Source organism: Dendrobates tinctorius, unplaced genomic scaffold (assembly GCF_039654945.1).
Source record: "Dendrobates tinctorius isolate UK_male_01 unplaced genomic scaffold, ASM3965494v1 ptg000069l, whole genome shotgun sequence".
NCBI lineage: Eukaryota > Metazoa > Chordata > Amphibia > Anura > Dendrobatidae > Dendrobates > Dendrobates tinctorius.
Genome location: NW_027361737.1, coordinates 20,433,717 through 20,446,400, shown reverse-complemented (window position 1 = coordinate 20,446,400; position 12,684 = coordinate 20,433,717). Strand labels below are relative to the sequence as shown.

At 47.2% G+C, this 12,684-nt stretch overlaps 1 long non-coding RNA gene across 1 annotated transcript; it reads right to left on the bottom strand.

Annotated features, from left to right (window-relative positions):
• Nucleotides 1–4,263: 4,263 nt before the first annotated feature.
• LOC141095364 (uncharacterized) lies at nt 4,264–12,641 on the bottom strand. Its single transcript, XR_012233363.1, has 2 exons — nt 12,504–12,641; nt 4,264–5,431 (listed from the first exon to the last, which is right to left on the bottom strand). It is a non-coding gene; the product is annotated as an uncharacterized lncRNA (long non-coding RNA).
• Nucleotides 12,642–12,684: the final 43 nt, after the last annotated feature.

Sequence of the window (12,684 nt, the reverse complement as noted above, 5' to 3'; positions counted from 1 at the left end):
AACCATACTTACGACATCGCCTAATTCCACCGAAGCCCTTGTTCTCCTGTAATAAGCCAAAAAAAACAACAACAATATACCATACCCGTCCGTCGTTCTGTCCCACACCGTAATCTATATCTGGGGGATAATTAGTTTTTTGACCTGAACGGTGCCAAGAGGCGACCATCCAGGCTGAAAACCATTGGTGAATGAACAGCTGCGAGCACAGCCTCAGTCACTAGTGGTGACGTCACTGAGGCTCCGTTACCAGCCAAAATGAACTGCGGTGATTTTGGCAAGATCCTGGATAGCACTGTGAAAAAGTCGCACGGTGCAGAGGCGAGGTCACCGAAATGAAATTCTCCCAGAAATGAAAGGAAACAGACCTTTGCTGTGGGGCCCCATTGCTGTCATTAAATAACCCATCAAGTTCCCACAATCGTGTCACAACGCTTAACGAGATGACATAGGCCCTCCCCATCTCATCTCGTAGCTGAGGCGGTTACCGGAGGGTGTCTGCAGTATGCAAATTCTCCTAACATCTGACAAACATACGGTCATAATAAAAAGAAAAAAACGGAGTTCCATACAAAAATTATAAAAAATACTTTCAGTGCTTACCCATAATGTCTGCTATTATGGTGCCCTGGAGCCACGTGCCGCCCCTGACGCGCGTTTCGCGTTTGCTTTTCGTGTATTTTTTGCACAGGCTTTGACCATTTCCTCTAAACAGCACTCTGATGTTATACACACTGGGGGTATTCCAGGTCTCATGAGCATAAGTAATTGTCTGTTTTTGAGGGGTTATGTGGTGGATAGATGAGGTTGAAAAATAGCATCTTATATTACTACTTTTTTCTTTTATGTGCAATATTTTTACATTATTACGCGTATATTACCCTATTGTGTGCCTTGGGCTTATATATACATGTTTTTAGGGTCTTTGTTCTGGTAAATATTACATACATGCATGTCACTTGATGTAATAAACAAACACATGTATTTTTTATAATTTTTGTATGGAACTCCGTTTTTTTCTTTTTTTTAGTATCTATTTGGAGTATACAGTGTGAGTCCAACATCATTTTTATGGGATTAAAATTATTGATTTTCTTTTGAGTTTATCAATATAATTTATTGTTATACCCATAATTTTCTTCCTTTTGGAATTGTGTTAATTAAACATACGGTCATGGCCCTTGAAATTGTTCCAGAAAATGAAGTATTTCTCCCAGATAATTATTGCAAGTACACGATTTGTTATACACGTTTATTTCCTTTGTGCATATTGGATCAGCCCAAAATAAAGAAAAGAGAAACAAAGTCAAATTGGATATAATTTTACAGAAAATCCCCTAAAATGCGCTGGACAAAATTGTTGGAACACTGAACTTAATATTTGGTCGCATAATATTTGGTCGCATGATCTTTGGTATAAATAACTGCAAATAATCACTTCCTATAACCATCAATAAGCTTCTTACACTTCGCAACTGGAATTTTGGATCACTCTTCTTTTGCAAACTGCTCCAGGTCTCTCCTATTTGAAGGCGCCTTCTCCCAACAGCAATGTTAAGATCTTTCCACAGATGTTCAATAGAATTTAGATCCAGACTCACTGCTGCCACTTCAGAACTCTCCAGCGCTTAGTTTCCATCTATTTCTGCATGTTTCTTGAAGTATTATTTGGGTCATTGTCCTGCTGGAAAAACCATGACCTAGTACGCAAACCCAGCATACTGACACTGGGCACTGCATTGTGACACAAAATCCTTTGGGAATGTTCAGTTTTCATGATACTTTGCACATAGTCAAGGCCCCCAGTGTCAGAGGAAGCAAAACAACACAAAAACATCTTTGAACTTCCACCATATTTGACTGTAAGTACGGTGTTCTTTTCTTGTAGGCCTCATTCCATTTTCGGTAAACAGTCTAATAATGTGTCTTACCAAACAGCTCTATCTTGGTCTCATCTGTCCACAATATGCTTTCCCAGAAGAATTTTCACTAACTACACGTACATTTTGGCAAACTGCAGTCTTGCTTTTTTCTGTCTGTCAGCAGCGAGGTCCTCCCAGTTCTCCTGTCATAGTGTTTCATTTAATTCAAATGTCAACGGATAGTTCGCACTGACACTCATGCACCCTGAGCCTGCAGGACAGCTTGAATTACATTGGAACTTGATTGGGGCTGCTTATCCAACATGTAGACTATTCTGCATTGCATCCTTTAATAATTTTTTCTCTGCTGTCCATGTCCAGGGAGATTAGCCACAGTGCCATGGGTTGTAAACTTATTATGTAGCACACCGTGGACAAAAGGAACATCAAGATCTCTGGAGATGGACTTGTAACCTTGAGATTGTTGATATTTTTCAACAGTTTTGGTTCTCAACTTACCACTTTGCCACCCCATGTGTAAGGTGGCCGGCAGCTTAGGATTGTTGAATATTGTACTTGGTATTGAATTAGAGAGTAATTTCCATGAGTTGTACACCATTTATTCCCTAAAGAGAAGAAACCAAGAGAATTCGGAGTTGATAATGTTAAGCACACATGGCTAATCAAAGAGTGTAGACATGGTGCATCCACCACTCATGAAGAAGGTGTTAATGGCGGTGGGATACTTTCTCAGGCTTCCCATCTGCCTGGCTCTTTTCTTCTGTGTACTGTATGTAATAATAAGAGGCCATAGTGTAAGCGAGACTTTGTGCCTCCACAGATCGTGTTGAACTTGTTTGGCAGGATTGATGGAGGAGGATAAACAAGCTTGCTGAGCCTGACGCACGCTGACATCAGCGCAGTCACAAACCATGCAGCCAAATTACTTGGGCTAAAAATAAGACAATCTCAGATCACCAAGCTCTGAATCCGATTCACACAATGAGAGACCGAGGTATAAAAAAGAAAAGATCAATGTGTTTCCTTGGGAGAAGATTTAACCCCTCAGGCAGCGGCTGATCTTTGAGTCTGTTTCTTTTAAGGGCTCATTCAGATGAACGCATTAAACATCAGATAGCACTCATTCAATTTATATGGTGGTGTCAGTGAGCCCATAAAAAGCCAATGGGTGTGTAAAAAACGAATCACATATGGCTTACCATCTGTATGTATACATTACAATAAAGCCACGTTCAGTATTTGGTCAGTATTTTACATCAGTATTTGTAAGCCAATACCAGGAGTGGGTGATGAATACAGGAGTGGTGACTTTTTTTCTACTTTTCCTCTGGTTGTTCCTCTCCTGGTTTTGGCTTACAAATACTGATGTAAAATACTGAACGTGTGAGTTTGGCCTTATAAATAAAGATACTGAGGAAACTGTATTTGTCCTGTATTATGTATTAAAGTGTTCATATAAAAAAAATTGTTAAATGTTAAAACGGATACACATACAGATAACAATGCATATGAAAAATCATCAAGCTGCTAACCAGTCATGAGCTCCATCCAACCTCCAAGTGTCTACAATGGGCATCAGATCTGGACCATGGAACAATGGAGAAGGTGGCGGGTCTAATAAATCATGTCCCCTTAGCTGCAAAATATCCCTCTCACTAACCTCCTAAGTGCTAGGGCCAGTAAAAGACTCCTTTCCTTGTCAATCATTCTCTATGAAAAATGTTCATTGGGCTCGTATATACACACCTATCTATATGTGTCACATCCTAGTGCTGCCCATTTTTTATGTCACATAGCACACTGACCCACACAGCTACGTTGATCCATACATGTATCCAAATCTCAGGTCCGTGAGACTCACAGCACGTCCTATTCTCAACCATTCATTGGATCAGACTCGGCCATTAAAAGGAACCTGTCAGCAGGATTGCGCACAGTAACCTACAGACAGTGTCAGGTTGGCGCCGTTATACTGATTACAATGATACCTTGGTTGAGGAAATCCGTCTTGTGGTTGTCGTTTAATCTTTATTTTCAGTTGTATGTAATTCATTTGTTTGAGGTTATCCTGAAATTCATGAAAAAAAAAAATCCATTTGAAAATGGCGCTGGCCACACCTGCATAGTAACATCTATTGGTGATCCAATAGCTGCTACTGCGCAGGTGCGGCCGGCGCCATTTTTAAATGAATATTTTTTTATAAATTTCTGGATAACCGCAAACAAATGAATTACACACATATTAGATATGCGATCATGCTGCAGCACAGGTGCCACCGCAGGCGCCTGCCTGACGAAGAGGATTAATTTTTCTTCCAAGATTATACGAGGGGCGATCCAAAAGTAATGATAATCAATAATAAACACAATGAATATAGTAAAAAAAAAAAATTTCATTTTTCTACATAGTCTCCTAACAAGTCTATACATTTAGTCCATCTCTTTTCTAAACTTAGAATTCCCTTCGAAAAAAATTCTTGATCTTGACCCTCAAAAAACTCCCCAACGACAGTTATCATGTCGCTAGTGTAGTCAAATTTCTTGCCCCGGAGGTGTTCCTTGAGCCGAGGAAAGAGAAAGAAGTCACTGGGGACTAGATCTGGCGAATAGGGGGGGGGGGGGGTGTTCCACCAGTTCAAAGCCCGCTTCTTGAATGGTAGCCATGGCAACTGCAGCTTTGTGAGCCGGTGCGTTATCTTGGTGAAACAGCACTCCAGCTCGCAGTTTGCCGCGCCTTTTCTCCTTGATAGCCTCCCGCAATCTTCTTATTTGTTCTGCGTAGTAGGAGCCCGTAATAGTGGCTCCTTTCTCCAAATAGTCCACCATAATAATTCCTTCAGCGTCCCAAAAAACGGACGCCATAACCTTCCCTGCTGAGCTTGACACTTTGAATTTCTTCGGCGCCGGTTCGTCGGCTCGTTTCCATGTCATCGATTGTTGTTTAGTTTCGGGATCAAAGTGGTGGATCCAGGTCTCCTCCATGGTCAAAAAACGTGACAAAAAATTCTCCCTGTCTGCTTGGAACTTTTCGAGATTTGCTATTGAAATGTCAACTCGTTTCTTCTTTTGCTCGTCGGTTAACATTTTTGGCACCCAACGCGCGGAGACCTTTCTCATATGCAATTCTTTTGCAAGGATTCTTTGAATACTGCCATATGAGATCCCTGTGACCTCAGCTACATGCCTGATAGTCACTCTTCGATCTGCCAACACAACTTCTTCAACTTTGTTCACGTTTTCTTTGCTGAGGGACGTGGATGGGCGTCCTTCGCGATGTTCATCTTCCGTCGATGTTCTTCCCAGCTTAAATTCCTTGGCCCAGCATGCAACTGTGGAATATGGAGGGAAGAGTCCCCCAATGTTTCCACCAAGTCGCTGTGTATGTCTTTGGTAGACATTTTTTTCAAGCAGAGGTATTTGATGACAGCTCTGAGCTCGTTTTTTTCCCATTTTGATGTTCACTCCTTGGCAGTTCATATTCAAATGAATGTAGCTCCTCGGAATTGTGGCCTATTTAAGTGATTTTTTTTTCCTGGACTAGTGGGTACCTAAGAGAGAAGAAAACATTTTATTTTAATTTCTGTGTGCAATAGAAATAACCGATTGTCATTACTTTTGGATCGCCCCTCATACATTATATATATATAATATATATATATATATATATATATAGTATATATATATATATATATATATATATATATATCCCCTGAAAATCCTGATCTACTCCTGCAACTAGAGAGCTCTGCAGCTGATCTGAAACGATATTAGATAAACTAAATACCATCAATACCAGAGATCGACTGTCAAGGCTTAGAAAAGAAACACCACCAGACAGTATGCTAGAAGATGCCAATAGAGCACTTGCATCAACACCTACCACCATCATACCTCAAACTAATAAGCTGATCTATGTTACTGCCTCAGCAATCATGGAAATGCTTGTATATACAACCAGCAAGAACAGAAGTATGTGCCCCCCTTGGAAAAGAAGGCTGGAGACAAAGATCAAGGTGACATGAAGGGAAGTCAGCCAACTATCAGAAATACAGAAAGGTGTAAAGATCAGAATAAGACCAAGCTGGACAAGTACAAAGACCTGACCCCAACTGAAGCTCTAGAGACTGCTAAGCAAAGGCTCACAGCCCTCGCTGCAAGACTAGAGAGATTCACTAGAGAAGCTGAGGCCAAGAAGATAAATGCCCTGTTCTCCAAAGAACCATCCAAAGTGTACTCTCAACTACAGAACATCAGCACAAAAGCAGCAACTCCACCAATAGCAGAGACTGAACAATTCTGGAGGGACATATGGGACAAGGAAAAAACACACAACATCAGTGCAATGTGGCTGCAATATCGGAGAATGAAACACAGCAACCACCTAGAGCAAGTACCAGTCACCATTACAGAAGCAGCTGTCCAACAGTGGGTCAAGAACATGAAGAGCTGGACAGCACCTGGCCCAGACATGATCCACTCCTACTGGCTAAAGAAACTAACAGCTGTACATGAACGCATGCCAAAGCAGATGAACCAACTGCTAGAAGCAGCCAACCACCCATGTTGGCTAACATAAGTTAGAACAGTGCTGATCATGAAGGAGCCTCATTAAGGAACAGTTCCATTCAACTACCACCCAATAACCTGCCTTACGACAACATGGAAACTCCTGTCAGGCATCATAGCCACCTAGCTGCAGAACCATATGGACCAGTACATGAATCCAGCACAGAAAGGCATTGGGACCAACACCAAAGGCTCTAAGCACCAACTCCTAGTAGATAGAGCAGTTGCTCAAGACTCAAGATCCAGACAGACCCATCTCTGCACAACCCGGATTGACTACAAGAAAGCCTATGACTCAATGCCACACACATGGATCTATGAATGCATGGCTCTATACAATGTCAACAGGAAATTAAGAACCTTCAGCAGATACTCAATGGGGCTATGGAAAACAACATTGGAAGTCAACTCAAGACAACCAGCACAAGTGGCTATCAAATTTGGCATACACCAAGGTGATGCCCTGTCCCCAATGCTGTTCTGCATATGCTTGAACCCCCTCAGTCAGATAATTACAGAGTCTGGCTATGGATACAAGTTCAAGAGTGGAAGCACCATCAGTCACCTCCTCTACATGGGTGACATCAAGCTGCACGCGAAAAACGAACATGACATCAATTCACTGATCCACCTGACAAGGATCTACAGTGAAGACATCGGGATGTTCTTCGGACTGGAGAAGTGCGGCCGGCTGGTAATAAAGAGAGGCAAGGTAGTCAAGACTGATGGAGTTGAATTACCAGTAGGGCACATGCAGAAAAGGATTTCCAGTTTGTCAAGGAGCGCTTCCGGCTGATTCAGTAATCACTCCGAATATTTCAAGGAATATCCAGTTTATTGTTAGACATAAAAACACAACGCGTTTCGGCTATACATAAAATTAGCCTTCATCAGGGCACATAGCAGATATGCTACAAGTACCTCAGCATCCCACAGGGATATGGTAACCATGATGAGGAGGCAAGGAAAGCAGCAACATCCAAATACCATCAAAGGGTACGACAGGTCCTGAAGAGCCAGCTCAAAGGGAAGAATAAAATCTGCGCCATCAATACATATGCCCTGCCAGTTATCAGATACCCTATTGGCATAGGGTGCCATGGCCAAAAGAAGAGATGGAAGCTGCACATGTGAAGACACGAAAGCTCCTCACGATGCATGGAGGTCTACACCCTTAGGGTATGTGCACACATTGCAGATTCACCTGCGGGTTTTTTCCTGTGGAACCGCAGGTAAAGTGACCTGCGGTTTTGCTGCGGTTTGGCCTGCGGTTTCACACCTCTACTATGTTAAAGGTGTGAAACCGCAGCAGAATCCGCAGAAACAATTGACATGCTGCGGAAAAAAAAACGCAGCTTTTCCGCAGGTAAAAAACCGCAGCGTGAGCACTGCGGTTTTGAAAACCCATAGGCTAACATGGTACTGTATCATGTCTGCGGAACTGCTGCAGTTCTGCAGGGCCAAAACCGCAGCAAAACCGCAGCAAAACCGCAGCGTGTGCACATGGCCTAAGTCTAGCATCAAAAGATTGTATACCATCAGAAAGGAGGGTGGTCGAGGCTTGAGACAAGGAGTATCGAGGAATGAAACACGGAAGAAACAAGGAGTATCGAGGAATACATCAGAAAAATGGCACCAAAAGATGAGATGCTGAGAGAAAGCCTAAGGCAGCGGCAACAGCAGATCTGAAAGGAAGAACAGGAGCATGAAGTGCCATGGCAAGACAAGCAGCTGCATGGGATGTACCATCGACAGATAATGGAGGTGGCTGACATGGAGAAATCCTACCAATGGTGGGAGAATGCTGGACTCCGAGACAGCACAGAGGCACTACGTTTCATCCATTAACTGTTTCATTGTTAAGAGTCAGTGGCTGAAAAGAGTTGATAGTCTACCTGTATCAGTGAAAATAAATACGGATGCAACTAGGAAACAGCTAGGATGGCACCCGAGAAAAGACTGGTCAGTTTCTCTCAGACGGTAGCCATATATGTGTGAATGCTGACTAACAAGGCTGGCGAAACGTGGCCCAGACAGTGTGGCTGCTAGACTGCTGCCACATCGCGTAACACCACTGCAGGGGAACATGGTTGTATTATGGCCGCGTCACGCAAGTCGTAAAAAATCCAACTGGTTCCAACTGTTACGGTGTGGCGGAAAAGCAAAGGAGTACCTGGAAGTGGACCCTCTGGGTCACGGCTCCAGAGCCCCCAGAGGCGGGTGCCCAGGTGAGGACCACCCCCTATACAGGGAGTGTTAGGGACAGACCTCCCGGGGATAGAGCCGTGACAGCCGGAACCAAAGGGACGACTGAGGTAGGAGAACAGGAGGCAGCGTATAGGGAGAGGCAGTAACCCAGTGGGTGTGGAACCGGGGACCCAGGGGCGCACAGGAACGGAGGCTGTAGATGTAAAGCAAACAAATGAATACAGGCTGTACAGCAAATAACCGAGACGGAGAGGGAAATAGGTAGCAGGACAGAGGAGGGAAAGCACCAGGGAGACAGGGAGGGCAGAGCACAGAAAAGCAGACCGAGGTTAGGCAGGTGGAACCACGGTAAAACAGGCAGCAGTGACAGAGGACAAGAGGGGCCTGAGGACACAGAGAGCGAAGCTGCGGACAGCGTCACCGCATGAGATACTCAGGCGTCTTACCAGGACTGACGCCGGGCATATGTAGCGGTGGGCACCGCCATCTTGGGGGCGGGGCCTAGCGCGTCAGCTACCCAGGAGGCTGAGCGCTGTGGGCAGGAACCCGGCGCCGAAGGCCGGGCGCGGGGACGCGCCGAGGGGCAGGAGCGTGCCGGACAGCGCTGTGACACCAACTCTTTGCACCTTGCACGTCATGGCAACTCTCGAGTGACAATGTAACCGCATTCACCTCCACTATGCTGGAATATGTCAGTGGCACACAGTGATCTCGGCTCTGCAAAACATGTCACCCCAGCCTGGACCTGAACGTGTGCCATCCCAGGGTCTATCTGTACGGTGTCATCCCAGCCTGGACCTGAATACATGTCGTCCTAGGTGTATCCGCACGGTGTGGCCCCAGCCTAGACCTGAATATGTTCTGCCCCTGGTGTATCCGCCCAGTGCAGTCCCCGATGCATCCGCACAGTGTCATCCCAGCCTGAATATGTGCTGTCCCCAATGCATCCGCACGGTGTAGCCCCAACCGGGACCTGAATATGAGCCATCCCTGATGTATCTGTAAGGGGAGGCCAGGACTATAGTCGTGGCCAGAGACACTGAAGCATCTGTGTCCCCACCTGCTCAGCATACCTGCGTCTTCACGTTTGGGTCCCCCCTGGGCACTTCCCAAGCGGCGAGGAGCCCTCTCCGAGGTAAACCCCAGTAATGGAGACACAGTCCAGGGTAACTTGAACGTTTTCTTTACTTTTAACTTCAGACATTATATCCACAGTTGGCACATCATGGGATACACATTCAGCTTCACTTGTTTCATCAGCACTCCCTACTGTGCGGACGCTTCCATATGGCACACGTCCGGACCAGACCGTCTTAGACTGCTTCCCAGTTTCTTCCTGGCCTAACCTTGCCATGATGACAATTCCTTCTGCCTGTTTCACCCCAGACTTGAAATCGTCCGTCACCCGGTTTAGTTGCCTCTGGAAAAGCATCCGGCACGTCTGTACTGTTCCCTGCGAAGCTTCAACTTCGTTCTTTTCCTCACTCCAACTGAATTCTGCCCTAAAGGCTTTCGCCCAGGCGATGAGTCGCCACATCTTCCTTCTACTGTTCTGGCCAAGTGCAATGATGCCCAGTGGCCGTAAATAACGTGGGCTGTTGCTGCTTAACGTTGCGTGGCTGCCGAGCCATCCTGGGCTTATAGCCCATATGGACACTTCGGGCACCCTGGCCCTGTCTAACTTTCTTTCGGCTTTAACCTTAACCCTCGGCAGCCCCTCCTACACTTAACCCTATACTCTCTGTTAACTGTTCTGTATACTAGAGTGCCCCCCTCTAGTGTCTAAACAAGAACACTACACTTTCCCTATACTGTACATGAAATGCAGTGAAGATTATCACAACTATGTGCAAGTAAGAACAATAAAACATGAAGACAAGGCACTGTTAATAGACCAGAAGAGGTAGCAGTACCATATCATACATGGGGTACTACATGTAACATGTAGCTATACCAGTTAGCAAAAAGTAATGACTAAAACAATGAACATTATTAACTTAACCCCCTAACATGTCCGCGAGCCTGGACCTGAATATGTGCCATCTCCGGTGTATCCGCACGGTGTGGCCCCAGCCTGGACATGAACATGTGCTGTACCCGATGTATCCGCACGGTGTGGCCCCAGCTTGGTCCTGAATATGTGACATCCTCGGTGTAAACGCACAATGTGGCCCCAGCCTGGACCTGAACATGAGCTTTCCCCCGTATATTTGCACGGTGTCGCCCCAGCCTGGACTTGTGCGGTCCCCATTGTATCCGCACGGTGTGTCCCCAGCCTGGACCTGAATATGTGCCGTCCCCGGTGTAAACGCACAATGTGGCCCCAGCCTGGACCTGAACATGAGCTTTCCCCGTATATTTGCACGGTGTCGCCCCAGCCTGGACTTGTGCTGTCCCCGATGTATCCGCACGGTGTGGCCCCAGCCTGGTCCTGAATATGTGACATCCTCGGTGTAATCGCACAATGTGGCCCCAGCCTGGACCTGAACATGAGCTTTCTCCCATATATTTGCACGGTGTCGCCCCAGCCTGGACTTGTGCGGTCCCCATTGTATCTGCACGGTGTGTCCCCAGCCTGGACCTGAATATGTGTCATCCCTGGTGTATCAGCACGGTGTGGCCCCAGCTTGGACCTGAACATGTGCCCTCCCCGGTGTATCCGCATGGTGTCATCCCAGCCTGGACCTAAATATGTGACGTCCCCGACGTATACGCAGGGTGTCGTTCTATCTTGGACCAGGACGTGTGCCATTCCTGGTGTATCCGCACGGTGTGGCCCCAGCCTGGACATGACTATGAGCAGTCTCCGGTGTATCGCACAGTGTGGCCCCAACCTGGACCTGACTATGAGCCGTCTCGGGTGTATCGCACGGAGTGGCCCCAGCCTGGACCTGACTATGAGCCGTCTCCGGTGTATCGCACGGAGTGGCCCCAGCCTGGACCTATGAGCCGTCTCCGGTGTATCGCACGGAGTGGCCCCAGCCTGGACCTGACTATGAGCCGTCTCCGGTGTATCGCACGGAGTGGCCCCAGCCTGGACCTGACTATGAGCCGTCTCCGGTGTATCGCACGGAGTGGCCCCAGCCTGGACCTGACTATGAGCAGTCTCCGGTGTATCGCACAGTGTGGCCCCAGCCTGGACCTGACTATGAGCCGTCTCCGGTGTATCGCACGGAGTGGCCCCAGCCTGGACCTGACTATTAGCCGTCTCCGGTGTATCGCACGGAGTGGCCCCAGCCTGGACCTGACTATGAGCCGTCTCCGGTGTATCGCACGGTGTGGCCCCAGCCTGGACCTGACTATGAGCCGTCTCGGGTGTATCGCATGGAGTAGCCCCAGCCTGGACCTGACTATGCGCCGTCTCTGGTGTATCGCACGGTGTGGCCCCAGCCTGGACCTGACTATGAGCCGTCTCCGGTGGAAGCACGGTGTGGCCCCAGCCTGGACCTATGTGCCGTCTCCGGTGTATCGCACGGTGTGGCCACAGCCTAGACCTCTGACTATGAGCCGTCTCCGGTGTAAGCACGGTGTGGCCCCAGCCTGGACCTGACTATGTGCCGTCTCCGGTGTATCGCACGGTGTGGCCCCAGCCTGGATCTTTGTGCCGTCTCCAGTGTATCGCACGGTGTATCCCCAGCCTGGACCTAACTATGAGCCATCTCCGGTGTATCCGCACGGTAGGGTGCAATATTACGGTAATCACTACAAAGCTACGACCTAATAGCGCCATGTGATTTTTCCCATAAAGGCAGCAGCGTTCTCAGCCCACATTGCTCCTATCATGGCCGTCCGTTCCGTGGTATGTATGGCATGTAATCGTGTACACATCAGGACACTGCATCTCACCTGCCCATACACAAAGGCTCTCAGCACAGACACCTGCCGCACTGCTCAGCTGGGATTTTATGCCCCAGTCCTCACATTGACCCCAGGGAGAGGCCGTGTACACCCGTGCGTGGTACAAGGAAGTGGGTGTTGTTAGGCGGGGAATGAGGGCGCGGCCGGGTCACCTTGTTACTAGGAGCCG